Source organism: Protopterus annectens, chromosome 1.part0 (genome assembly GCF_019279795.1).
Source record: "Protopterus annectens isolate FY-2018-M chromosome 1.part0, PAN1.0, whole genome shotgun sequence".
Lineage (NCBI taxonomy): Eukaryota > Metazoa > Chordata > Ceratodontiformes > Protopteridae > Protopterus > Protopterus annectens.
Genome location: NC_056725.1, coordinates 220217255 through 220245145, shown reverse-complemented (window position 1 = coordinate 220245145; position 27891 = coordinate 220217255).

Sequence of the window (27891 nt, the reverse complement as noted above, 5' to 3'; positions counted from 1 at the left end):
GTTATTGGGTGAAGATTTCAAGTGGAAATGGACAACAAACCATTACAAAGCATATTCAGGAAATCATCATAGAATGAACCTCTCAGATTGCAGAGAATCTTAATTAACCTACTAGTGTGATCTGAAAGTGAATTAGAGACCAGACTATGAATTACTATTAGGACAGTTGAGCACATTTACCAGGAATATGAAGACTTAGTAGTTGTTGTATCTTTCGGCTTTTCCCGGTTAGGGGTTGCCACAGTGGAACCCCAGTCCGTTAATGATTGGCAGTAGATTTTTACATGCCGAGTTGCCAGCTCTGACGCACAACCTTCAATGAAGGTACGCCCATTCTCGCATGTCTCCACACAGAAGACGCTTTAGCTGAGAATCGAACAGGGCAACGTCTTACTGTGTATGAAGACTTAGTAGAAAGAACTAAATACTCTTTAGTAAATACTGCAGTTATCAATGACAGAGGAAAACGTTGATTTACATAGTATTGACAAGCTTAGAAATAAGTTATAGTGATAGGTTGGCACAAGCAAATATCATTAAGTAAAGAAATTCAGTCTTATTTTTCCATCAAAGGAAGAAATGTTTTGTGTCAAAAGCTTAATGTTCAAAGCTGAAAAAATAATAGTTCCCAGTCATATGAGATGAGTGATGCTTGAGAGGATACAAATATCACTCCTGGGAATAGTAAGTTGTAAAGTAAGAACAAGAGTTATAAAGTACTGTCAAAAAATGGAAACTCAGTTAAAGTAAATAGTGCAGAATTCTATCATTTGCAGTGAACACATTATCAGCATTCTAAAGGAGGAAAATCTAGCGTAAGCTGTACTAGATCATAGGTTCACAGTTTAGTACTAGGCTAACTGCCCTTGCGAGACATTTTAAGCCTAGCCAATTATCCCCTGTGAGATTCAAACCCTGTACCTTGTGTTTGTAAGGTAAACACCTTAACCATTAGGCCACCCTCCCAACCCTACATGCAAGAAGAAGAATGGCCACTGATTTGTTCCAGTTCAAAGAAGTCATGTATCTCATAATATATATGTATGTGTATATATATATATATATATATATATATATATATATATATATATATATGGGTATCTCAGGATCATAATGTTGATGTGTAGTTGTTTGGCACCATTTTGTCACCATATCAACACATCAAAACATATCAAGACATGTCAAAAGCCTGAGCACTGGTTTTGTCTCAGCCGAATGGAGGGCAGCCACTGTCATCGCTCTACACAAAGGTGTAGCATGCACCGACCCAGACAATTATAGGCCCATCAGCCTAACTAGCCTGATCTGCAAGGCTATAGAACACATTATCATGGATCTTATAAACAAGGACATTGGCAGCCTCCAAATGCTTGACCTCACACAATTTGGTTTTGTCAAAGGGAGATCATGCCTGTTAAACTTGGTCGACTTCTTCAAAACAGTCACCAAAGCCATTGATGAGAAGAAGTTGGTGCACACTGCCTACCTTGACCTAGCCAAAGCCTTCGACCCTATTCCCCACTTGGGCATAATAGATAAACTCTCCCAAATAGGCATCAACCTGTATGTTACCAGATGGGTAGCTAACTGGTTCACTGATAGAACCCACTCTGTCAAAATGGGGGAAGCCACCTCTAGTAGTAGACCTGTAATGAGCAGCGTACCCCAAGAATCAGTCTTAGGGCCTCTGCTGTTTGGGATATACTTTTATGAGGTGCAAGCCAAAACCAGTGGCCTGTGGCTGACCAAGTTTGCAGATGACTGCAAGCTAGGTGCTGTCTTAAATTCCCCTAGTGATGTGAACATTCTCCAAGAGGGCCTTACCCAAACTAATGACTGTTGCCAGAAGCATGGCCTCAAACTGAATGCCAAGAAATGCATCATTATCTCCTTTGGAGAAAATGGCATCTCCACTAATTATCACATTAATAACAATGTACTAAACATGCAATCAGTCATGAGGGACTTGGGCACCCAGGTTGATAGCAACCTGACTTTTCACCACCACATTGCCTCCGTTGTACAGAAGACTTTCTACATAGCCCACATCATAAGTAAGGGTATTTCATCCAGGAACAAGGAGGTCATAACATTCCTGTACTCCACCTTTATAAGACCCATTATTGAGTACAATGCCCCCTTTGGCATGTACCTTGCCAAGCACATACATCAGTTGGAGAGAACACAGAGGTTCCCGACCAGGAAAATCTAGGGTCTCAAACACCTATCCTATATGGATAGGTTAAAAGTCCTGTCCCTCTACTCAACCTCCTGCAGACTGCTCAGAGGTGACCTGTGTCTGGCATACAGGGCTTTCTCAGACCCAGCCTTGATGTTGTTGCTGCATATCCGTAAGTCAAACTTCACTCGCACAACCCGGATGCAATGCCTTAACCTGGTCTGTGATATAACAGAACTTGTTGGTGGGATAGATTTGTGTCCCAAAGACTCTCCCATCTGTGGAATAGACTCTGTGTCCATGTCAAGCAGAGTACCTCACTAGCCCTCTTTAAGAGGAACCTGGATGACTGGATGGGAAACAGAAAATACACCCTTGGGAACATGGGTGAAATTGTTGGCTAGGTTTATAAGGGCCTCTGGGCCAATAGCCTAGTATCATCCTATGAACCTATATACAGGTGCTCAACATGGTTATGAGATCAACAATGCCCAGGTAGCAGCATATTCCCTTTTCCTGGAGATTGTGTGATCTTGGAGTTAGTATATATAATTAGCAGGGGTATTGGGGGTTGCAGGGGGCCGTAAAAAGACTTGTTGTTGGCCTATCCTGCTCTGAGGTAATCCCTAGAGCATGGGCAGTATGTGTTGATGTTCTGTGTTTTGACAGAAGAATGACTCTATTATGAATGTCGACTAAGTGATTGTTCAATCACTTATGCAAACATATATATATTGTATGTGTGTGTGTGTGTGTGTGTGTGTGTGTGTGTGTGTGTGTGTGTGTGTGTGTATTATTATTTAAGTTCCCTGAAATAGTGTGTTAAAGTCCATATCTGGCTGTCCTCCAGTTCCTTGCTCTGTGTTTCTTCTGTAATAACTTACTCTTATTAGGGTAAAAACAATGATTGCTTAAGACCATGATTTACTATTTTGAGGAATTTCCCCTTCTCCCACGTTATGTGAAAATGGTGCTGGTATACATTAACTTCAGGGAGTAGGGTGCAAAGGTAGCTTGCCGTGTACAAAAAAGCTTGTTTCAGTATATGCCATTATAAAGAATGGTGTAGGTGTGTTTTAGTCAGTTGTGAGTGCGGATATTTTTCAAAAGCGATCACATTCTGATCCTTCATAATTGAAGCCCATATTTTCACAAAAGGGGATACCTGAAGTTGCCATATCTGACAATGACCTACATTACAAAACTCAGGAATTCGAAATTTGAGAAGAGTAGGCATTTAGATGCGTAATATTCAGTCCAGATTATCCACAGGCAAATGGTTAACTGGAGGGAAGTAGCCAAACAGTGAACAAAATCTTACCAGAAAGAGCAGCAGCAAAAGCTATGGAAATTGTCTTCCCTCATGTTTGGAATATAGGAATTCCACATTATAGGGGTTCAGTCTCCATCACCCCAAGTAGTAGCAAGCAGGTAACAATCAAATTCCCTGCTTCAGATATACTACTAATGCATGAAAGCAAACATAGAGTAAATGAAATGTTGGGAAAAATCAGCAAAGGCACAAATGCTGCTACTCTAGACACTGCAGAAGACTGTAAGATTTTTAGATTGGAGACAGATTCTGAATACCAAAGCCGATGAGAAAGTTTAAAGCATGACATTACTGGAGTTTGTAAGGAATTTGAACCAGTATTTGTTGTTGTGGGGGAAGATGGCAATATATATATATATATATATATATATATATATATATATATACATATATATATATATATATATATATATATATATATATGGATTCCTATTACAAGAACGAAAGTTCACTACTTCAAACTTGTAATAGGAAGCCTCACTTCTGCAAAAGTTCACTTTAACGAAAGTGCCCTTCACCAAAAACACCGCAGCATAGTGGAGGACATAAAAAACAAGCCATGTCCTCCACTATGGTGCGATAGTCACGGACCTTAGGATTAGGGCATGGGTTAGAGTAAGGGGATAGTTAGTAAAGCTATTCCCTTACCCTAACCCATGCCCTAACCCTAAGGTTCATGACAATTGCACTATAGTGGAGGACAGTGCTATGTCCTTCACTGCGCTGCAGTCGTCATGGACCTTAGGGTTAGGACACGGGTCATGGTAAGGGGATAGCTATGATCCATGCCCTAACCCTAAGGTCTGTGAGTACTGCACTGAAGTTCAGTACAACACTCGTTCGTTGTACTGAACTTCGTGTAAGTGCACTTTCGATTGCAGTGAGCATTCCATGCACTATTTTGAATTAGTGAAAATTTGATCTAGTGTATGGAACCCATATATATATATATATATATATATATTAATCGAAAGTGCACTTACGCGAAGGTCCGTGACAACTGTTCCATTGCCCTTAAACAAATACCTCAGGTGAAATTACTTAAGCCTTAGTTGAAATAACACCTTATGACACATGGCTGTGTTCTTGCTCAACTCCTGACTATACAAAAATTCCATCCGCCCATGCAGTATATTCTACACTGTGTTATCCTCCATTAAGGGCACTCTACTGATATATCTGTAGCCTATGTCTCTATTATCCTTTCTTCATAAACCACTTGTATTCTTCTTTCCGCTTTCCTTACCATTTCCTATTCTCTTCACATTCCCTGATTATTTTTATTATACCCCACTATTTCCCCTTCAACATCTCGTGGCTCACTACCTTGAATTTTCTCTACATCTTTTATCCCATTCCACATCTTCTGCCTTCTGTATCTCCCTCAGCCCATTTGCAGACCTTATACTGGTATTGCTTAGCTTTGTGGCAATAATCCTTTATCCTCTTACTCACCCTTCTCCAACCTGCCTCTCACCTCTCATCTGATAATTATCTGTTTCATCAACTACCATACCCCATGCATGACCTACCCACCTTAAATGCTGGCACCTTATTTCTCTTAGTGTTGCCTATCAAACATGTCTTCTTATCTTGCTCCTGCTGTATAATGCTGTATAACTAACACTTCCACCAACAAAATACTTTTCCCCTCAAACTTCAATGTTTAAAGCTTGCCCTAATAAACTACTTTTTTTTTTTTCTTGCATTCCATTTTCTTTGTTTTCAACCATTGTTGTACTCTTATATTAGATTTTATTCATGATTTGCATTTTTTTATTTATTAAATGTTCTCTTGTCTTTGTAAAACCCTGTGTATGTTTTACTATGTGCTTTTTTGCATTTGTTATGTTAAATTGTTTAAAGTCATTGTCATTTTTCTTATTTGCTTTCTGTAGTTTTTGTACATGTATTTATACTTGAAGTTTTCTCCCCAGGCCACCATTCAATGGGGGCAACTTATGTCACAATCTTTGTAAACAAATGGTAATAAATAAATAAATAATAAGTAAATAAATTAATAAATACTGACACTAGAATGCTTATTTTCCACTCAACTGGGATATGCCTTTCTTTACATTACTCCGTGCATCTCAGTTCTGTAACTGAATTTACGTTATGCAGCTGTTTCCATACTGCGATCAGTACCCTCAGGAGGCATTTGCCTCATAACCCATCCACCATATTGATCATGTCTGCCATGACTTCATCTAGCTCTCAGTAGCTTAGAAACACTCTCATTACAACAATAATTTGTTCATCTCCCTCATAAAACTCAAACATACTATATGCTATCTGAGTCTGTTCCTCTGATTCACGTAGAAATGGAGCACACTGTAACTCTTCAAGCATTTTTGGCTTTCCTGTCGAGAATAAATCAAATTTTTGGAATCATAATTTTCTGCTCTGTGGAAAATTACTCTGAGAAGATAACTGAGTTGTACCATTTCTCCAACAAAAAATGAAATTATTTATTTGTTATAACTTCTGGACAATGCATCATTAGACTTTCAAAAATGCATAAATAACCTGACAGAAATTCTTTCTTAATATTTACTTTTAGGCCACCCTGCTTAATGTGCATTGGCAGGCATGTGCAGTGTACACTGCTGCATACAGTTTCTCTGAAGTAGGGATACCAAGGACTAATGCTGCTGCTTTGCAGCTCCTTGCCACCTCCATAATCTTGCCCGTCAGCTTGTAGACCCAACTGCCAAACTTTGACAGTCAAAAGAGCTGTCAAGATGAGGTGATATAAATTGTCTTTTTCAGTGTTCACAAGTAACATGCATTTAAAAGCTTTCTATAGTTATTATCTGTTTTCCATTGCTACATATGTTACAGAACAAAATGTCATATCTGATCTACAGCCTCTTTTCTTAATGTCACAATTCAAGTCAGTGAAGAGCAGTTTGAGTATAACCCTGACATTCCTGTGTTGTGCAACATTCTGAGACGGTTTCAAATATTTTCGGGATATAAAATTAATGAAGATAAAACAGGCTGTAGTGGTCAATTATGTGCCCACACATGAATTGTTTCAACAATACCTATGTTTACGCGGTCATGATAAGATGAAGTACTTAAGTGTATGGATTAAAAAAGATCCTGCTATGGCAGCTAAGGATATGTGGAAAAAGACTAAACAAAAAATAACACAAAAATGAGAAACTGGAAGCTCTTGATTATGGATATGGAAAATGAGACACAAGCAGTGAAAATATTTTAACCCCTTTAGTTTTAAATACGGGTCAGGCATTTAAGGAGAAGTTGTGAACAGTAACTGATAAAGAGTTGAAGGATTTTATTTGAGAGGGGGAGAGAACAAGAGTTAAGTGGGATAAGTTTCTCCTTCCCAAAAAAATAAGGTGGTTTAGGATTACCTGATTTGTATGGCTATTTTTAGAGCTACACGGTAAAGGTATAGAAATACACAAACAGAAGGTTATAAATCAAAGTGGAAAGGGATGATGATGAAGTGGGGGGTTCTAGAAATAAGGAGAGTGACAGCCTTATGTGTAGTTGGTGCAGGGTTTGAATACACAGGCATGTTATTTTGCAAATATACATATATGAGAATAATTCCAAATTTGGCTTAAATATTTTATTTAATTACACAGACAGGTTATTAAATATATTTTGCAAATGTACATATATGAGAAACACTATTAAATCCCTGATTGACTTTTGTATGAAGACACAGACAGATTATTAAGAATTTTTGTTGCAAATACATATATTATGACAAGTATTCTTAAACCCTTGATTGAATATTCTCTGTAGGGACAGACATGTTATTAGTCATTTATGTTGCCAATACACAATATGAAAATTATATTTACTTCCTGGTTTGCTGCCCCCTGCTAAGCTCCACTAAGCACAGCTAAGCCTTGCCAAACATTGCTTAAACCAGGAATGTTTTAGCAGTGCTTGGCTGGTTTGCACATTGCTCAGCATTGCCAGTTTAAGCACTGCTCAGCCAAGCTCAGCGGCTTTGTATGGTGCTAAGCGAAGTGCCGCATTTTAAAAATGGCCCAATGGTGGTAAAGGGTGGGAAAATAACCTTATTTAAGTGCAACAGGTGGGAATACAGCCGTAATCTGTTGGAGTTTGATTGTGGCAGAAACTATGACAGGAATTGGAGATGGTGTGCATTTCCGGGTGCAGTGTTGGGGCATTCTGGTGTCCAGGGTCATAGCTGGACTTCTTGTGAAAGTCCATGATGTGTGGCTGCTGCAAGGCCAGTTCCAGGGTTTGGAGTAAAAGGTGGAGGCCTGAGACTCGCTGATATGTAATCTCACCAGTGCAACTGGTATCCCCCCCACAGGTGAGCAGGTGCATCATCATTATGATGACCTGAAGTGTCAGAAGGGGGATTTCTTGGCCATTTGGGTCCAAGATACTTGGGATGGGAATGCCCACAAGTTTGTAAGTACTGTTTGCATTGTTTTACCAATACCTAATCTGAATGCGTGATAGACAGGTACACATAATGGTGTGTTTCTCTCCCCACAGCTGCAGAGGAGAGAACTCGCAACCTAGAGGTCCATGTAGGGCATCTGGCCAGATTGCATTATGAGTGTGGGGAGTACAGATGTAACTTGCAATCTATAGTCATATAAACAAGAAGGAGTAAATTAGTAACTGCCACTAAGTATATTCAGTTTTTATTGTACTGCAATGAATGTGGTCATAGACCTGGAGTGATATAAGTGAGTAATGCCAGGTACAGTTCAATAAAGGTGAAAGGATGAAACCTGATAATGTCAAGGAAATAAAAAGTTTCTAGTGCAGTAATAATGTTAAGGAAAATAAAGTTTCTACTGCATTAATAATGTTAAGGAAATAAATGATTCTACTGCATTAAGTGTGGAATTACAGTTGTATTGCAAAACCTACATGATATGAACTGTTCTTGAATAAAGACTGGAAATATATAGCAATCACTGCATGAAATCACCCCTAATAAAGCTGTGTTGTGCAATATGTGTGTAGTTTCGGCTGTTGGTCATAAAATCGAGTCTTGCATCTGCTGTGAAGTAAAAACACAAAGAATACAACTAAGTGACTGAAGGTTAGCTAATAAAGAGTGATCTGCTAAACTGTAGATTTGGAACTGTACTACAAGATATAATGCATTATGATATTTGTTCTGCACTAAGATCTGAAGAAATAATAGGAATACCCAGGGTATATTGTGTATGTCAGGATTGTCTTGTGTTAGCCATTGCATTTCAGCTATATGCATTCCTGCTCTTACGTACGCTGCTGCAGGCAAGTATGAAACCTGTAATAGCTGTATATGGGTTAGGTAGCCAACCCAGCACTCTAATATAGTTTGTACACATCACAGATATTCCCACCCACTAGGGGTTTATTGTCTATAACTGCAATCCATGTATTAATCCACAGTTCAACAACAACCTCTGTCATGAATGGATCTCATGCATGTGTGTTCAAGTGTCACTGCAGTCTTGTATAACACGCTACCTCTATTACCAGATTATATTTTGTTACCAGGTGAGTTCTAGGCACATATCAGTAAATTGCTATGCAGCAGTAGCTCAGTTTGATAAATGATAGGTTTGATGTGCATTTTGTCACACACAGACCAGGGTTCAAATCCAGTGACAAGTACTACTAAATATTATAGAAACAGTTATGTATTGTTAACAGATGTTCTCCCCACAGGAATTACAGGTAAGTAAATGGCTGTAGTAGCTGTTAGAATGGGTTAATAATTTCTGTGTTCAGATGTACCAGAGTGTTAACAGGATTGCTCAGCAATGTGATAAGACATCAGAAAATACAGGCAACAAGTACAATACTAATAAAAGTTAATACAATAAATAAAATGTATAATCTTGGTATGGCTGTATGCCTGTTGTGTCTGTGAATTTCTGCTGATAGTCTAACCTCATGTCTGCCAAGGAGGGTATGTACTGTACACGATACATGTCTCTCAAGTGTCATGCTGTCATGGACTGTGATCACTGCTGCCTAATCCCTTGGTCACAGATCTAGCATGGACATGAGTTATGTGAATAGCACAGTCACACTACATCAGTCCACAGCACACCTAGGTATTCATATATGTTTCCCTGACACGTAATAGTCCCCTGTAGTTGTGTACCTGTAGGTGTTACAGCTTGGCCCATACTGTCCCATGCGGATAGCTTGAGAGGTATGTACGTGCAACAGAAGCTATATGGTGCTTGTAAACATAAAGTAAGGGGCAGATCTGTAGAGTATATGAGTACTGTTGCAAACATAGCCTATACCATTATTAATGGCCTGTATTTCTCTCTCCCCCATCCCTTATCTGCATCATTCTTTATTATTGTTATATATCGTTTATGGTTTGCTATTAACATCTGTTGTTCCAAAATGTTATGTTGGGCCTTGCGTTTTATTATTGTTATGTATTATAATGGTTGCATACTAAAATACCTTGTTGAATTACCTATGTTGTTGACCTTATGCCATAACTGTTACTGGCATGCTAAAACTATACCGACTGTTATCTCACTTATTGTTGTGTTCCATATGCTATGCAATGTGATGTTACTGGATTATTTGCAACATTCTGGCATGCTACTATAACTAACAAAATGTTCTGTTCATTACTAACCTATACACTTTAAAATACCTCAACACCATAGCTTGACTGGGTAGGCTGGATCCTGGTGATCCGCCCACCCTGCCTCAGCTGGCCATGGCACTGCAGGTGCTGCCCTCTCTGCTAGCTCTGCTCCACCTATGGGTGGAACCGCCTAAGAGGATGGGGCCCATTCCCCCAGGAGTAGATGTGGAGGGGAGGTTGTCACCCAGCAACAGCTACCAGGGATGGTGCACAGGATCATGCAGCATGGCTACGAGGATCCCCTGCAAAAACTGAGGGCAGAGTAGCCAACCTGGAGGGGCAAGTTGGCCCCACCGCCCAGCCCCCAGCACAACTACCTTCAGGGCAGTGAAGGAGCAGTGTTGACTACCCATGGTTGGGGAGCTCAGTCTCACTGCTGCCATCTGGGGGCACATGGCTCTCTGATTCCTCAACACCCCCCCCTGTGCAAGGTGTTTACCCCCCTTATGTGTCACGCACCAACCCTGTATGCTGTCTTGTCTATCTTGTCTGTTTGCAAATGCTACCTCTCCTACCCAACTTACCGCCCCAAATGTACCTATATCCCTTTCCCAACATTCCACTCTCTCCTTAAAAAAAAAAAAAAAAAAATGGGCATCTGTCCAACAAAAAAAAAAATTGTCCCATACATAGCTCTCCATTTCACACCCTTGTCCACTGGACATACTTTAATCATTACATGAATCAATCAACACATTTATGTTGCCCTCAGAGGCTGCAAATTCCAAATTGTCTACAGCCTGCACAACTGTTGCTGTAGAAGAAATGGAGAGCTATGGTCCTTTCCTACACCTGTCCTGCACATCCTTACCTGCCTTTCAGTATGTTTTTCCCCCTGCTTATCCCCATTTCACTACTTTCCGCTTTTTTATTTTCTTTTTTTATTAAATTAGAGCAGGTTTAAGTGGAGCTAAGCGGCACATCACACAAACCGACTTAAAACTGCTTTAATCACCTTCTCTGTTTCTGACACATCTGCAAAATCATTACTGCTGCAAGTCTCGAACCCAGGACCCTCTTAACTAAAGCTTAGTGTATTAGCCCAGTATGCCACTCAGTCCGACATAACACAGCTGTTTCCATAAACATATCCTGATTGCCAATGCCACACTGCTTGTACATATAATGGGAAAATTGGCATTGTAGGTGGGGCTGTGATGCTGACACCAAACCAGTACACATCCAAATAAGTAATGATGTATGTACGTGAGGCCTGGGATAGCAGGTATAGCTGTCAACTGCACAGACTGTTGCAGAATTTCCACAGTTGTGGCACCTACATTTGGCACAGTTGTCACAAAACCTTTTCTGTGCACTAACCTTTCTTACCTATCTCCACTGGTGTTCCACAAGGTTCCATCTTGGGTCCCCTCTTATTCAACATCTTCACCAATGATCTCTTCACCTCATGTCATCAGTCATCACTCATACAATATGCAGATGACTCCACAATCATTTTTACAGCCAACAACATCTCTGACCTAAACTCCCTAACCCAAACAGCTCTACTTTCCACTGAACAATGGCTTTCAGAAAATCTACTGATTCTCAATCCTACTAAAACCAAACTCCTACTCTTCCTGCACCACTCTCTTAATCATCATAAATCCTCCTTTGTCATTAAGTCTTGCAATAACACAACTATCCTACCTGTCACCCACACAAAACTCTTAGGAGTCATTATCGATGATGAATTAAAATTCAATCATCACATACAACAATGTATAAAGAAAACACATCAGAAATTAGGTCTATTATACCGAAACAAAAAATATCTCAGTCCCGAGGCTAGACTCACCCTAGGACAAGCACTTCTCCTCCCCTCACTCCTCTATGCTGCTCCTGTTATAACAAATATCCAAAAAACTACCTTGAATAAACTCCAACAATCCTACCACAAAATAGTCAGATTCATCACCAACTCCCCAAATAACACACATCACTGCATTGCTTTAAAGTCTCTACACTGGCTAGAACTCCCTCATAGGTTCATAGGTAAGTACTAGGCAATCAGTCTGCAGACCATTTCAAGCCTAGCCAAAAAAAAAAACATATTGAAAATTTCCCTCCACCCTCAAGGAGGGCAAGACAAGATAGACCAGGAGAGAATTTGAGGCTGCCCATCCAATTATCTAGGTTTACCTTGCAGGTGGAAAGGGTGCTACTCTACATAGCATGCAGTAGAAGTTTGTTCCAGAAGTGTAGATACCTTGTGATATGAATCTATCACACCAATGTGTTTTGTTTATCTGCTCATGGTTTCATTCCTTTAACCAAGTATTTGATATACCTTTGTTCAACAAAGGAATAAGAAATCAAATAGGGCTTGATCTTTTATGGCACAAAAGGCTAGACATAGATCACTATGGAAGAGTCTTTAAGAGCCTGAGTACATAGAAATGGCTGCCAGTCTCCCCTGATTACTAAGATTTCTGAGGCCACTGATCTTTTTGGTTATGAGTTCCTGAAGTCTCTCAAGTTGTGTGATCTGTTTAGATAAATACATGCCAAAAGGCACAGTATAATAATGGATCTGATAAGATATGAGGACAGGGGAATTAAGACCTTTTTGGTGCTCCCTATTGAAATATCAGCACTTGAAATGTGCCAAAAAACTGAAAAAAGACCAAAAACATAGAGAAGAGTGAATCTCAAAAATCGTTTTTCTCCTTAAAATGTCTTTTTTTTGCAGGGGGCAAAACCCCCTGCACCCTACATTGTAAGGGCAAGCCTCCCAACCTCCCTGAAGTTATATATACCAACTCTTAAATCACCATCCCTCAAAGAAAATGGAATATTCTGACAAATGGCATCTTGGACTTAGTATATTTAAGTCTGTTCTTTCAGCCATTCAGTCTCCGCACTTCGGGACCTGCTCTAGCAGGTTCCAATTTTTCAAATGGTTAATCTTTGAATTTAGTGGAGATACCTTTGGGAGTTAGATGGGAGAAATAAAAGGCATTCCAAACTACTGGGTAGATGGTCAAATGATAGGGAATTATCAACAAGAGTACTCAGATCCCTTACAACAGTGTCTGATTGGAGGGGTGCATTTTTTTCATTTAATTTGAGACCATTGTCCTTGCACCAGTTGGAGCAATTGTGAGTCAGTTAGGTTTTAGAAATATATGCCAGATAAGAGAGGGCCCCAAAACTGAGCTTTGTGGTACACCACTGGTAACTGTTTTGGGTTAAGAAGTGGCACCTGCAATTCTAACTACATGGGGTTCTGTCAGACAACCAGTTAGCTATCCATCGCACAATAAAAGAATTTATATTAAGATTTACAAAATGCAGCGGTGGTACAGCGGTAGCGTTGTTACCTCACAGCAAGAGCTTCTCCCGTTTGATTCTTGGCTTGGTTTGGGAGTGCCTTCTGTACGGAGTCTGCATGTCCTCCCCATGGTTGGATAGCGTTTGAAAGACATGCGTGCGTAAATGGGCGTGCCTTCATTGAAGGTTGGGCATCGAGCTGGCACCTCGGCATTTCGTAAAAAATCTACTGCCAATCATTAGAGAACCGCAGTTCCGCTGTGGTGACCCCTTACCAGGAAAAAGCTGAAAGACAAACAACAACATATTAAGATTTACAAGTCTGCCAGTAATGATTGCATTGGGAATAGTGTCAAAGGCCTTGGCCAGGTCTAGATACACTGCATGATCACTGTCTACTGCTTCAGTTACTTTTTCAAAGATATTAATGAGGTGACCAAAGCACAACCTTCCTTTGACAAAGCCAAATTGATGAGGGTCCAGGGTTGAGAGGTTTTCAGAGTCTAGATTAATGAAGTCTGAGATAATGCATTCTATAGCTTTACATATGAGGCAAATGAGACTGATGGGTCGGTAGTTACCAGGATCCATGGTTGGATCACCCTTATGTAACACCATTATGATAGCTGTTTGCCAGGCTTCTGGAATGTAACCTGTGGAGAAGTATTTGACACTGATAATCAGGCAACTTGGTATGTTGTCAGGGCCCATGGATGAAGTATTTTTAGTTTTTGAAAAGGTTGAGAGAAATTGTTCCATAATAATTAAAGGAGGTGCCTGGGATTTTACAACATGTGGGATAGCTACAATTGTGGGTGGAGTAATATTTGCAATAAATTTGTTGTCTAGGATATTAGCTATTTTCTTTGGGCCAGAGAGTGTAGAATTAATGTGGAATAGTTCCAAACACTGTTGGATGATAGTTCTTAACTTTCTGACATAGTTAAAGAAAGATTTGCAGTTATTGTTTCATTTCAGTTGCTATTTTTTAAGTTCATATTTAGCTTTGAGCTTCATAATAGTTCCCTTGCACTCTACTAGTTTGCTTAAGGATGCTCTTAAGATAGATTGAATGAGATCTCTTGTAAGTATTAAGCAGTTTCTTTCTGTTGTTACACAATGTATTTATATGGGTATTCTGACATAGGGGGTTGTTTTTAAACTTCTCATTGTATTTGTTGTGGATAGGGACTGTCTTATCAATACAGCTATTTAAGTGGGAGCAGAAGTCAGAAACGTGCGTAGCAGCATAGGTTGCTTTTTTAGGCAACAACCTCAGAAAAGTTAAATATGAACCTTGGCCACCAATACAGGCCAAAATAGCTATAGACTGAGTACAGTGTGACACAGGCAATTCATATTGCTGTGATGACTCCCTGCAGCTACTGACTCATATCTCTAGAGATGATCCAGCAAGGATGATTAAATACTAGTCACTGAGTAACAATGAGAAACAAGAATGTGGAATAACCACCTCTGAAATCAGAGCTCTTTGTATGAGAAGTTAATGATGTAGCTTTTATCAACTACTACATCTCTATCAGTTTCACATGCTACACTCTATGCTCTTTAAACCATCCAACTGTCCATCTTTATCTCATCTTGTCTCTGTCTACACCCCATCTCGACCTCTCCGAACCTCTAATCAACAATTGCTTGACATTTACCACCCAAATAAGTTAGTAGGTAAGTTACTCTACAAACACTCGGTGGCCATTGCTTGGAACAAACTACCCCTTGACATTCGCTCAATCCCTCACACCCCACTATTTAAAAAGAAACTTAAGACACATCTACTCAATACCAAAATCTGCCCCTGCTATGACCCTACATAGTTCTGTCCTCCCCCCACATTAGAATCACTCAGTCTATCCTGGACATACCTTGAACTCTATCCCAACTACCACAGTTACATAGTATCTGAAAAAAAAAAACAAAAAAAAAAAACTTGTGCTGGCATCTAACTATGGTTGTTTTCTGTTTGTTACTACTGTAAGACTAGTTTTATTTCTGTTGTTTCCTGTGCTGGTATACTACTGTAATGTTTTTTATTATTGTACTATCTGGAGCTTTTCTCCTCGGGTCTCCACTGAAAATGGGACAAAATCCCAGTTTAACTAACCCAGTTAACAAATGTCAATAAATAAATAAAATAAATAAAGTACTGGCAAGTCAGTGCAGAATGAGGTTAGAAATCATGACAGACAGTTCATTGTCACACATCATACCCTTCCAAACACACATGGTAATGCAACTCCTCTGTAACAGACTGTATGTATGTACATATATCTTGCAAATACACCTGGTGCAGTGTTGACTCAGTAGCTCAGTCTGATAAATCCCTAGTATACTGTGCATTTTCCACCCACAGTCCTGGGTTCGAATCCAATGTGTTGCACTTCAATTATATGCTTGTGAACACAACAAATAATGACTGAGTTCTGCAATTTTAACCAAAACAGGTTGCTGCTACTGCAGGCATTGCTACCCATCTTAGCACATCAAAGGCCTGTAGGTAGGGATACACTTCACAAATATGTCTAGGCTACCTATATGTCATCTAATGTTCTCCGATTGGCACTGTTGCATAACATATGTACCTTAGGCACATGCCTCACCAAGACTATTATGGGTACCCTCACCCTGTATCTACTGTAATGATGGAGTTGACACTGATCCCTCACTGACACATACAGCTTGCTGTACTCCAATGTGTTCACACTCCCCAGTATGAGTCCTGGGAAAAAAGCAGCAGCTGCAGCCTGAAACATATGCAGCAGTATGTTCAACTACCCATTACAGATCTACCATACCTCACAACCACCTAGAACAAGGGATCCACATTACACCCATACATGAAGGGGTGGGAGGGGGGCAGAGATCAAGTGACAGGGGCATGTGTCACAGTCTGCCCCTACAAGCATACACAACTGATAGACCAGCATCTACTGCAGCAGCGTGCTTATTCTGATGTGTATGACATGTGATACTCACATCTGCAGCAGCGTGCTTATTCTGATGTGTATGACATGTGATACTCACATCTGCAGCAGCGTGCTTATTCTGATGTGTATGACATGTGATACTCACATCTGCAGCAGCGTGCTTATTCTGATGTGTATGACATGTGATACTCACATCTGCAGCAGCGTGCTTATTCTGATGTGTATGACATGTGATACTCACATCTGCCTTCCCTCTTACTGATCTCAACCCACATTAACACAGAACTGCCACATAATCAGAAAGTCATTTGACAATGGCCAAACATAACATGCAAAACTGTAGACATACCACATAAATCCCAACAGCGGACAGTATTTGTACCTACCCTCTGTGATGCTGTAGTCTCTACATCTTACTAATATCCATCTCAAAGCCTAGGAAAGGGGCTAAGGCCTACATGAAGGCCTTAAATATTGCACTGTGGTGCCATGTCATTGGCTAATGAAATTGCAACCCAACTATTCTGGATGCAATTAGCAAGTCTGGGCCACAGACTGGTGCACAGGCAATCACCTGTTATTGAGCATTACCTAAAAAAGGCAAGCAGCTGCCTATGGTAAACAGGTCTGTACTTTACCAATCCAGACTACGATTTCTGAATCAGTTTTCTTCAGGATTTCTGCACAAAAGGGTTACAGCACCCTACCAGGTATTCTCTTCAAAGTAGCACAAAACAGCAAAAAATTGTAGAATCACAAAAAATGCAGAACACGGCTGGATAACCTTCACTTCAGTTTTAATCCAAGGTACATAATATCAGTAAGCCCTTTCGTCTCCAAATAACAATCATAACAACAGACTATGTATGTTTATTGAATTTGTCTGTGTTATTTGATAAAAAAGAAGTTAGAAAATGTGAACTTTATAAACCTAACGGTTTTAACCCTCCATTAGTAAATGAATTAGAAATGTTTCTTAATATTTGTGAAATTCAAATTATTGATATTCTACATAGAAAAGCTGATTATAAGTATTATAATATGTATAGAATGGAAAAAGTTTGTTTTGATGGACTTTTAAAAAATGATAATATTTTGTGTCTGAAAGCAGATAAAGGGGAGCATTGGTTGTGCTTGATAGGGATGAATATGAAGGTAAAATGAATGAACTTTTACAGGATGAAATGTTTTACAAAAAAATTAGTATGAAAGAAGTACAAAAAGGTTACACTATGATAGAGTCTTGTATAGAGGAATGGTTTCTGGCTGGAAGAATTGATGATAATACAAGAAAGTTTTTGACTAATACTAATCTAAAAATTAGTAAAATATATGGAATCCCTAAGGTACATAAAAATTTAAATGACCCCCCCATTAAGACTCATTGTAGCTAGTGCAAATAGCAAAACAGAAGGGTTATCAGTCTTTGTTGGCAGACATTTACAAAAGGCAGTTTCTTCCAGTTCAACTTATATTAAAGATAGTTTTGATTTCATCAAAAAACTGGAGGATGTTATTTTTGAATAGTCAGATATTTTAGTGACATTAGATGTCATGTCGCTTTACACTATAATTCCTAATAAAGAAGGAATGGGGATGGTTAGGTTGGAATTAATAAGATCTAGACAGTTTACAAATAATATGATTGGGTTGCTAATGGAAATGATAGAACTAGTTTTAAGCTACAATTTCTTTTATTTTATGATGATATATGTGTACAAGTTAATGGTGCAGCGACAGCGATGGCAGATTCCCTAGCCCCAAGTTATGCTAATGTTTTTATGCATGGGTGGGAAGTAATTCATATAGTTGAAAGCAAATATAATGAAAAAAATCACAAAAATGGTATGTTTTATTGATGATGTGTTTCTTGTGTGGAAAGAAACTTTTAATGTGTTGTGTTGTCTTTTGGCTTTTCCCGGTTAGGGGTCACCACAGCAGAACTCCGGTCCGCTAATGATTGGCAGTAGATTTTCACGAACGCCGAGGTGCCAGCTCGATGTTCAACCTTCAATGAAGGCACACCCATTTTACACATGTCTTTCGAACGCCCACCCAACCATGGGGAGGACATGCAGACTCCACACAGAAGGCACTCCCCGCACTCCAGCTGAGAATCGAACGGGAGAACCTCTTGCTGTGAGGCAACAATGCTACCGCTGCATCACCGCGGAAGTGGAAAGGAACTTTTAACGATTTGGAAAATTTCATTGATTATATTAATAATGTATGTACATATCTGAAATTTACATATGAACATAATTATAATGTAATAAATTACTTGGATTTAACTGTTTTTAAAGAAAATAAAAAAATGGTAGCTAAAATATATAAAAAAAGAGGTTCAGAATAATAGTTATTTACATTTTTCCAGTATGCACCCTAGGCAAACTAAATTAAATGTGGTGAAAGGTCAATTAAATAGAGTAAATTGTTTGACTAAGCATGATAATGACTTTACTGAAGAAGCAAAGTCCTTTTGTAGTAAAATAGTTAAAAGGGGTTACGCTAGTGGAGAAGTAAATAAACTGTTCCAGGAACAAATGGATATGAGAATGGGTAAAATAAGTATAGGTGAAAATAAAAAAAGACAGTATGAATATAAAAGAGTGATGGCTATACAAAATAGTGTAGAGTCTCAAGCCATAAAAAATGCTGTCACAAATAATTGGGGACTGTTTAAGGCTAATAGTGAATTGATCAGAAAAGTACAGACCAACCCTATATTTGTTCAGCAGAAAGCTAAACGTTTTAAAAACTATTTTCAAGGTAAACTAAGTAAAAAGAATCTAACTGGATATAGAAGTGGTATTGTAAAGTGTTACAATTGTAACGTGTAATTTGTTATACACAGAAGAAAATGAAGTAACTATAGGGAATAGTAAAATCAAAATACTGGGTTTATTTAATTGTAAATCTAAGAATGTAATCTACCTTATTATTTGCACTGAGTCTAAAAGGTTTTATGTAGGGAGAACTACTAGGGAATTAAATAGAAGGATTTATGAACATAAATATGCCATTTACACAGGTGACATAAAAATGCTGTGTAAACATTACAAAGGTAGCAATTGTAAGGTAGATTATAAATTTCTAGTATTAGAGGCCTTGGTTGATACCACTAAAATTATAAATATAGAAGAAGAGCTGGGCTGGCTTGAATATTGCCGGCAGGGTAGATTAAATGCATGTTTTCCACCTGGACTAAATAACAGGGAAGAGTTTACTATGTATTTAAAAAGAAAGGGGTTAAAACATTAGGGGTAGCGTAGGTATTAAATGTTACGTAAAGTTATGTTATTTTAAGCTGTTTTTATTTTTTGCAAGAAAGTCAATGAAAATCATGTGATATGTCATGTGCCTTAAGAGGTGTATTTAAAGTGTGTTATGTGATGATTATTTCAGTTGAAGAAGTCTCTTGTTGTGATTGTTATTGGGAGACGAAAGCGCTTACTGATATTGTGTACCTTGGATTAAAAGTGAAGTGAAGGTTATCCAGCCATTTTCTGCATTTCTTGTGTACTCTACCAGGTATGTAATAAAACTCCACATCTAATGGGACACAGATGGGAGGATGCAGTTATGGGGAATAGGTATTACAACAGTGTGCCTCTAGTACATCTCTGGGAATGATGTGTTCCTGATAGTCTGCTGCCCAAAAGCTACAGCTACGCTTTTCAACTCTACCTGCTATGACTTAGATCATAGCTGTGGCCCTCTCACTCTCTCCTACAACAGTTGGCTCCTGTATAAATGCCACTGGATTGTGTGTTAGACATAGTGACAGTGAGTAATGGTGGACACAGATGGCATATCACATGATGTACTGTCATTCATCTCCTCCAGTACGTGAATATCACACAGGAAGAGCTCAGACATTGTACTGATGTTCCTGATTGTCCCTGATGTGCACTGGCTGGATCACTGTGTTGTTGACATTCGTATCTCATCGCTTGACAGCTATGGCTACCAATGGTATCAATACCTATGGCTATCGTGTTTACAGGATATGGCGATAAAGCAACCCGTAGGATGCACGACAACTCTACTGATGGCCATGAGGTAAACAGTAATGATTTAGCTGACAAATTAAAAACTTTTGATAAACTCTTATTGAAACTTAAAAAACTGAAACTTGAAATTTCATACTTTAATGAATGTATAGCTTGCAATGTCATTCCTAAAGGCTTAAGGCATTTTCAATACCCGACAGGGTTGGTGTTGAATTCAGAATTCCATAAGGAATTGATTAATTTATTTGACCAACAAGGCCAGGACCTCTTAAAGCTTATGATCAAGCATTACTCTGTATGGGTGATACAGTTAAATGATGAAATTACTGTGTTGGATAACTCGATTAAAACTCATGTAGAATTTAGCAGGTACAAATATGATTATAATAGATGTTTTACCAGCATCGACCAGTACCTGTCTAAACTAAAATTCAACAAAATCAAGAAACTTGAGCGCGATTTAAAAGCATATCAGTTAGGGGTGGCTTATCCACCCCCTGCGCCATCACAAGCTTGGAATCCTAATGGTAGTAGTGGGGATCTTCCCACCACAAACTGTAGAGGTGAGTCAGCATCGGATAACATCAGGGACCTTGATACATTTGGGGATACCCCTGTTGACCAAGGGGTCAGAAGGAGTGAGAGACTTATGAACCGTAAACAACAGCAGGGTCCTCACACTACGACCATGGGTCAGCAACAGGTACACTTTTCTACCAACAAACAGGGTGCCATCCCTAAACAAAGGAACAACTTGCAGCAATCTTTTAAGGGGAAGCAACAGAAACAGTTTTTTCAGAGGCAGTAGATACCAGGAGTACCTATCACCTGGCTCTACCTCTGCCTTCTGGCCTTACCGAAGCCTCGGCTTGTGTGGTAAACGAGGTTCCTTGTGTGGTTTCACCTTTGCCTATTACTGATAACCTGCAGGATGTAGAGACTGACACTGTGGTTCCCCCCATTAACCAACGTATGGGTCCAGTTATTTCTACCAATCAACTTGGTGATTTTAATATCTTTAATTACTCCAATGTGCTGATCCCTGATGAACTGGCCGACCTTTTATCTAAGGGATACACCTATGTACCTCAACAGAAGTTCGATTTAGTGAACACCATCATTGATATTAAGATGTTTGCTCGTAAATTGAACTTTAACCTGCTGTTTGAAACTCGTGGTTTCAGTCATGATGTTCCATCTGATATGTTTGTTCCTAGCATGTTTAACCCACCTCTGCACCCATTAGTACAAGCGTTTGAATCCACTTGTGAACTTGATTTAAGACATAGTAATTTGCATTTAAGTAAATGTACCAACGATTTAGGGAAGTCTGAAATGACCCTGTTGGAATATGTTAAGTTACATTCCTTAAGAATCTGTAAACCTGATAAAGGTGGTGGGGTTGTAGTCTTTGATCAATTAGACTACTTTGACAGGATGTTGGGCCTATTGTCTAATGATGCGTATATGATTAGTTCAAGGTCTGAGGTAAACCACGCATATCATAAAATTAAGAGCTCCTTGGACGAAATGTTTTTTGAGGGTAGACTTAACCAAGGGCAACACAAATACCTTACCACATTATTTCCCAGGTACCCTTGTATCTTTGGTATACCCAAGATCCACAAGGACCTTGTTAATCCACTTATGCGCCCACTCGTTGATGGGCGCGGCTCTCCTACATATCCTTGTGCCAAGCTGGTTGATACTATCCTGCAGAAGTACCTTGAGGATGAAGAGCAAATCTGTAAAGACTCTTGGTCTTTTCTTGATAAGTTAAACAACATTCCATTCAGTAGAGAGTACAATTTCCTGACAATAGATGTCAAGGATTTATACACTTGTATACCTTTGCAGATAGCTTTGGACTGGGTGGCCTTCTTCCTTAAGAGTAAGGGTGCCCCGCCCCATGAAATATCCCTTGTGATTGAACTGTTGGACTTGATCCTTTATAACAACTACTTTTTATTAGGAGAATTTCTATCTACAAAAAACTGGGGTGGCTATGGGGTCCCCTTGCGGAGCCAGCTTGGCCAACATAGTGATGTCATACTGGGAAAGGGAGAACATATTAAATAATGAGTCGGTAGTAGTGTCTAAGATCAAGTACTACACCCGTTACCTGGATGACATCTTTATTTTATTAGAGGGTGAAGAAGCTGATAGCCTGTTATTATTAAATTTACTTAATAACTCCACTGACTTTTTAGTTTTTACCTCTTTCTTCAACACTGAGGCAATAGCCTATTTAGACGTATGGTTGGCGAAAAATGACATCTTGAATAAATATGTGGCCAGTATATATAGAAAGCCTACCTACTCTAATTCTTTTCTTCATTTTAGTAGCTGCCATCCTAGCTACCAAAAAAGGTCTGTGGCTAAGGGTCAGCTCGTACGAGCAGCCCGGATGGTGAGCCTGGACGATGATTTTCTTAGGGAATGTGACTTACTTAAGAATATGTTCCTTCATAGAGGCTATCCGCTTAACTTATTAGACAATTTAGTCAATGAGGTGATTAACAAAAGATCCAGTGGGTTTTACAAACCTATACTGAACATCAGTTCTTCCGGGTTGGCCGAGTCTAGGTTAGAATGTATAGGTGGAACTACTCCTATACACAATAATAACACTAGATTAATTCTTACATACTGTCCAAGTAGTAGGTCTATTATGGACATCATTACTAAGAACTGGAACTTGTTCCGTTCTAACCTTGCAATTTTGAACAAACTGGGAGTTAAACCTGAGGTTACATATAGAAGGGGTAAAAATATGAAAATGTTGTTGGAACAACCTGAGCGGCAGAGTACCCGTACCCCTGGGATGTTCAAATGTCAAAACTGCAATCAATGTCGTCACATTCTTGAATCAAACCGATTTGACATTGATAATATTAGATATGACATTAGATGCAGATGCACTTGTAACTCTAAAATGGTGGTCTATGTGGCATTATGCCAAAAATGTACAGGTTTTTATGTAGGTAAAACCGAGCGTAGATTTAAAGATCGGATCTACGAACATCAATATGCAATTAACAAAGCGAAAGATGAAAATGCTCTTGCTAAACACATCATCCAGCATAAAGACCACCATTTTAAGTTTATGGTTATAGAACAAATGCATGACACTATTAGAGGAGCCCCTGTACACCTATTATTAGAGGCGTCTGAATTGCGATGGCAAATTAGATTAAATGCCTATGCTCTACCAGGTCTCAATGAAGGCTGCTCTATTAGCAGCCTTCTTAAACTCAAGAACCTGGTTAGATAGTCTTCTTGCCTTTATGAGTTTGTAACACACTCTAACTGTTTTGTAATTTGCACTTGTTTACATCAGGTAGTGGCTAGTGTCTATTTAGATGATAGGCTAACAACTGGCTGATTTTATGATTGTCTAGCTTAATTTTAATTTTAATATAATGTGAGTGATTGAACCCAAGTCCTGTGAGCTTGCGTTTTAACTTTAAATTTTTATTCATGGTTCAAGGTGTGCCTGATTGGTTAATTGAAACTTTGACTTAATACTGCTGTATATTTAAGCTGCTGTTCAGTTAAATGTAGTTTGTAATACTTTTTGTCTGAGGAAGTCTGTGTACACCACAGACGAAAAGCGCTTCATTAAATTCAACTTAAATTCAACTTTATTCTCCTGTGACTTCTGTGGTACTTCTGTGTGTTGCCCTATTGCTGTGAATCCTGATATTATTTCCTGGTTTGTGCTGTTTAGTACTTAGCTATGGCTACCATACCTGCCAACCCCATACAACAGGACGTCAGGTCATAGCTATTAGTAGTGGGGGGACATAGGCCCAACCTCAGCAACAGAGTGTGCATAATGATCATACAAAGTAAATATATGAATACAGTAACAGATATTAATGTAGCATAAATTGTTTTTGAGGGATCTGGCATGTGACAGTCAGATTCTCCACAGTCTAAGAACAACCAACAGTTATTGTCCAACTGTTTGCCAGATATCCACATGTTTCTGGCAAACGGATCACATATATCAGGCACACATACACATTCCACATACATCTGTGTACTGGAGAAGTAGGACACCTACAGGGAAGATACCCTATAGCACATTTGCATTGCTGTCTATCATTGTGGCACATGGCTGTCACTGGACTATCCCCATATATTCATAATAACACACAGCTATTTGTCGAACAGTGTCTATCTGACATGGTAGTGGGATGTCGGCCATAGAGAACATAACACAATAGGTGGCATTGATGGGAGTGTAGACATTCAGCACACTCCATCACATCACATAGGGACATAACCGCTATTGCTACTATGTTGCTGATAGCCGCATACAGACTGTGGTCATAGATGGCGGGGTATAACTTGGAAAGTAACAGTGCATAGTGTGGGCCAACATGGATGTGCAGGGTATGTACATAGTGGAGAGAAATGTATGTGGTCCTGTGATGTGTTCCCCTATTCTTGTCTTTCAGAAAGGATGTATAGATGGAGGCAACCACTGTTTACAGCTGCAGAAAATGATGTGGTCCTGGATGGCCTACAACTGCATCACACCATTCTGCTCTCCAGGACTCACCATAATCATGAGGAATTTTCTGCAATGTGGGATGACCTTGTCACAGCAGTGAACCACATAAGGTTACAGGACAGAAGCCATGAGCAGGTCCATCATGGAGTGATAGACATAGTAAGTGCTGCACGGCAAAGGGCCACTGCTGTGGCTAGGGTGCTGTGCTGCCACTGGTGGATGGCCTGCAGCAGTAGAATCACTCTCAGCCACAGAAGGATTCTTGGTGAACCTGGGATCAACCACCAGCTGTCAAGCATCCATTACCTCATACATCATGGAGGTGGGTGCCACAGCCTCAACATCAGAGGAGCATCCAGGTAAGCTCCTGTGTGTATCACTGTAATACTATATCAGTCATTGTGGCAGCCTCTACATACTAGTACATGGATGTCAAGTCAATCTGCATTGGGGAGGGTGTTTGTAACACACACCTGTGCATACATACTCAGGATATCAGCAATGTAGGCAGTATCACAGTACCTACTGTACATGTAGCTATATGCACATATTATCCTGTAGTAATGCCACATTTGTTATTGCTGACAATACCTTTCCCTCACCATTCCATAGATACATCAGGTGTGGTCGGAGTCTAATGTCCTGTACCCAGTGAGTGTGATAATTATTTTGTATGGCTCATATATACCCAAACAATGTTTAGGGCTGCCATTTTGCTGTATACACAATCTGATATGCTTAGTCAGAGTACACTACTTGTATGTTCAGTCTCGGAGGAGTTAACTGCAGTGCATTGTATCAGTAATCACAGTAGTGTATGTGTTGGATCTGTAACATATCTGCACCTATTTTTGTGAAGGTCCATGAAGTCTGCTATGCAGGGGCAATAGTATGCTGAAGACAGGTGCATTGTGTTTTAGGTGTATGTCTATCACATACACTGATATATCGCTAATCTCACAGATGTATAGTAGTGGCAACATTAACCGGACATAGCTGCAGTGCATGTGGTTTACTTGGCCTGTCTTGTGTGTGTATGTTGTAGTCTGCATGTGTGTTGTGCATGAGATAAAAAATAAGATGTGGTATGTGTACTGCAGTTGTGGCACCTCACCTGCATGTGTGTGTGAGTGGTTCCACATGCATAATAGTGCAGGTAGTAATGTACTTATTTTGTCTTTCTTCTCACAGGTGACCATAGGGTTAGAGTTTGTCCCCCCCACAACCTGATGTCAGTGTCTCATCAGACTCTGATGATGATGGTGACCATAGTGAGGCACAGATGGAGTTGTTGGGGTCTGAATCTGTCCCATGGGTTGACATCCCACTTCCTCCCCCTTTGTCCCTGCACACAGTCCGTATTCCCACACATACCCAGTCCCATCCAGCCACAGATATCAGACAGTCAGAGTGTGGCGGTATCGAACAGGAGAGTGTGGCGACAATGGCATCAGTTAGTGTAGACACTGTGGTGAAGTCCCACACAGGCAGATTGACAGGGGTGCTCAAAGGAGGATTGCAGCCCATCCGCCACCTGTCACAGGTGTCACATCATGAGTCATCTGACTCCTGTTTCAGTCCGTCATGGAGGCACAGGCACATTCCAAACACAACACTAGATGGATGCTCAGGATCATGGATGGATCACTGTCTGACATCCGTGACTCCCCACACCACATTGGTGATGCCATACATCATCTCACTGATGTAGTGAACAGACAGTGGGGAGATACATTGTCAATTCTTGACTGCACATTGTGCTAGAACATGTGGTGGGAGTAGGGTGGGCATAGGTCAGCAATAACATCCATTGAGAGTCCATGTGGCTATGCACACTCATGCTCCCATATGGCAGTACCTCCAGCACTACAGATGAGAGGGTGCTGTCCACACCACGACATGGCAGACCATGGGCATGTGATCCTGGGTGGTCCCATGAGGGACACGGACCCAGCAGACACTAGTCACCATCAGTGACTAGTACTGAATCTGACCCTGGACATGGTGGTGCCAGTACCACTACTGGCAGAGCCAGTTCCTGATTTCATGGCCAGAGATGGTAAACTTTCCATTCTGCCATGTACGGTCCACAGCTGTTCAACATGCCAATGTGTAGGGTTAGCACATGGCCTGACTGTGTACTAGCACAAACTCATACATCACTGTCACATGCAGGTCACCAACAGACACACATGACACCTCTCCATGGCCCAGCTGACTAACACCTCTTCCTAACTCACACACATGATATAAACTTTTGACACAGCCTAGGCCTTTGGCACCTCCACACCACACCCTGTTCATGTGATGATACCTGTGCCACATCCCTGACACCCATACCATCGATGCAGGGATATGCAAATATGTGTCTGATGCACAGGATGTCTTTAGTACAATACATGACATGTAGTGCAGTTGTGTTATGCCATGACAGGTGTGTATGGTGGTGTACTTCTTGAGCACATGTCAAAGAGTTTGTACCGTTGCTGCATGATGTTAGATCAGTGGTGTTGTTGCAGACTGACAGGTGTCTCTCAGAACTTTGTATGTTTCTGTCACAGAGGTCTGAGTGGCTACAGTGTGGAGACTTGCTGGCAGTACAGTGGGTCAGGATGGCATGGTTGCAAAGTAGAAATATGACATCAGCAAGGAATGGCTGTATATGTGCATGGTTACCTAGGTGCGTATGTGTAGAACAGTGTGTCAGGGGCAATAGGAGCAGACAGCATAATCCGGCATGCATACCCTGTGACAGTGCATCTTACCTTTGCTACATGTCACCTGGGTGTTCCATACCTACAAATGTAGGTGGTGGCAGATAGAATTTATGCATAGTTAGATGTGGGCTATTTAGGGCCAACAGCTACTCACAGGGCCTTAAAGTGTATAACCAATGCACACAGGCGAGGCAGACACACTGCTGCAAGGGGGTATATTTACACACACAGTTGCCCTTTATGAGATTAGAACCCCTACCTATCTA